Here is a 2,477-nt window from a genome sequence, read left to right as displayed (position 1 = left end):
ACAGTAGGTGACAACAAAGATTTCTGAGTGCAAGTGTTTAGGGTGTAATGGTGAACATAGATAACCCCAAAGCCTGTGAGAAGTGGAAAGAACAGCAGGGATGTGGGCTTCTAAAACTGGCTGTGAGTTTAATACTACTGAGTTTTAATTCTGTGAATCAAAGCACTTCCAATACCACCCTGGGCTCACCCACATTCTGCTAAGCCTGGTGGCTCTGAGGAGCGCTGGTTATTTGCCTGGCCTGGAGGACAGATGGGTCCATGAAGTTTCTCGGCAGCTGCTGGAAGTAGGAAGGGAAACTTTGAAAGACAGACGAGAAAAGAAAACTGGTGGCTTGGAAGGGTTTGAATAATGAAAGGCTCCAGTGTGGCAGGCAGCTGGGGCAGAAGAGACTGACTAGTCCTTGAGAAGCAAATGGTGATTCCCCTCTATGAAAAGTAGATAGAGCTTTGTGAATGCTGAGGCCAGAAGGAGCACCATGAGGGTCCAAGTGCAACTTGCCAGGCCAAAGAAAGTATTTTCAAACAGCTTCTCAAGTTCTGCCAGCAAAAGCATCATCCCTGAGAGACTCACAGGGGGACTGTCACTGACAGTACCAGATACACTGAGCAAGTCCAGGAGTGGAGCCTGCCTGCTTGGCAGTGCTGTTTTCCTGCAGAACTGGTTAATGTCAGTGAGACTGATGAACACTCCACAGTAGTTAGGGGATGCAGTGGGATGTCATGGAGAAAGTCCACTGCTAAATATTTTGATTTGAGGAATGAAGAAAAGAAAACAACTGGTATTTTAGCAGATGGGGGAAAAAAAGATCTGGAAGCAAAAAGAAAATCCTGCAGAGAATGAGGCATGACTTTTTAAAACAGCTGCAAGATGTTCTTCTTGGAGGATCAGTGAAGCACGTTAGGAAAATGCTGGAATGGACCTGGTTCTTCATGAGCACATCCTCACGCCAAAGAGTATCATCTTCTCCATGAAGCAAACCACCAAAACGTGGGAGCAGCTGCAGCTCACACAACAGCCAAGCCAGAGACACAGCCACTAGGAGACCATCAGCACTACAGACAATGAAATATGCACCATCAGCGACCAGAGTCATCACCTAAACAGCTACAGAACTATTTAAGATGTGATGTGAGGTTTGGGGTGATGCTCAGAAACCTACTCCAGATGCAAACTGGGAAACTTTGAAGAAAATGATGTCTGAATTGGATTAACCCCTCCTTGGGACAGTCTATCTACACTGGAATGGGGAAAGTGACTTAAGCCTGCAAAGGCAGAACTGCACCTGGTTCATGTGCCCAAGGCAGTGAGTATACTCAAGGAGAGATTTTGGCAGAGGCTCACAGCACAACTCTCCCATGAGTTTGTTGCCCAAGCTAACAATCCAAAGGACAGCCAGTTTCTGACTCTTAAATGCAGTCAACAAACACTTCTAGGGGGGTATCGTTGATGGGCTGATGGCTCATGACCTCCGAAGGCAGTGGTAGTGCAAAGAGCTTCCCTCCCCCATGGAAAAAGGAAGGAAGCAAGATAACAAGGTTTGCTGAGACACCATCTGCAGCATAGCTCCTGCCTGTGAAGGAGTCACACCAGCGGGGAGGTGCTGTTACCTGCTGCCTAGGAATGACTCCCAGAGCTCTCCATCCCTTCAGTTCTCCTGGGGATACAGTGGTCCACGTGGAGGCAATGGTCAAGAAGGTCAGCTGCCCTTTAGCTACATGGTAGGCAGCTGAAGGGCTCCTATTTATGTTGCTGCAGGACTTAGGACTGCAGAGCAGCCACAGCCTCACTCGGTATCAATCACCAGCCAGACACCATTGCTAATGTTGTAGTTCATGGAGTGACTCTGTCCTTTGCTCTACTACCTCCTTTACTGGCTTGTTGAAGGAGGAAGCTGTGCATGTGAAATAACTCACTGGGGTCTCCTTCAGGACAGTTAGGGACTAATGCAGGAGCAACACAAGGTCAGCAATTGTGCATTTAGAGCTGCTCCTGCTGTGTGTCCTTGTCTGCAGCTGTTCCATTACAAACCCATCACAGTATTTGAGGGCTCCCAAGCCACAGCAAGTTCAGAGCAATGCCCTCCCAGGCTGAGATTTGGGGCTCAATTTGGCCCTGCATAATCAGGAAACACCAGGAAAACAGAACAAAGACCAATTACTGCAGAGAAAAATGTCAGAGAGACGTTTGAAGGGTGAGCTTCAGCCCCAATAACCTGAACATGAGAGGATCACACCAGTTGATAATGTTCAGATACATCACCAGCACTCCCAACTGCTAGAGAAAAGTAACCTTGCATGGGGAAGTTAAAAAGGCCCATCGTTCAGGGATTTATTTATGATTCATATTTCACTTTTATTACCCACAAAGCATTTTTTTGGTGTTTGGGTGTTTTTTGGTGTTTCATTACTCAGCTCCAGCCCTTGAAAGCTGACTGAAGGAGGGCCACAGCTTCAGCCCATGCATAGTCTGGGTGA

The sequence above is a fragment of the Aphelocoma coerulescens genome, chromosome 8 (genome assembly GCF_041296385.1).
Source record: "Aphelocoma coerulescens isolate FSJ_1873_10779 chromosome 8, UR_Acoe_1.0, whole genome shotgun sequence".
Classification (NCBI taxonomy): Eukaryota; Metazoa; Chordata; class Aves; order Passeriformes; family Corvidae; genus Aphelocoma; species Aphelocoma coerulescens.
Note: the sequence above shows the minus strand (reverse complement) of the source record.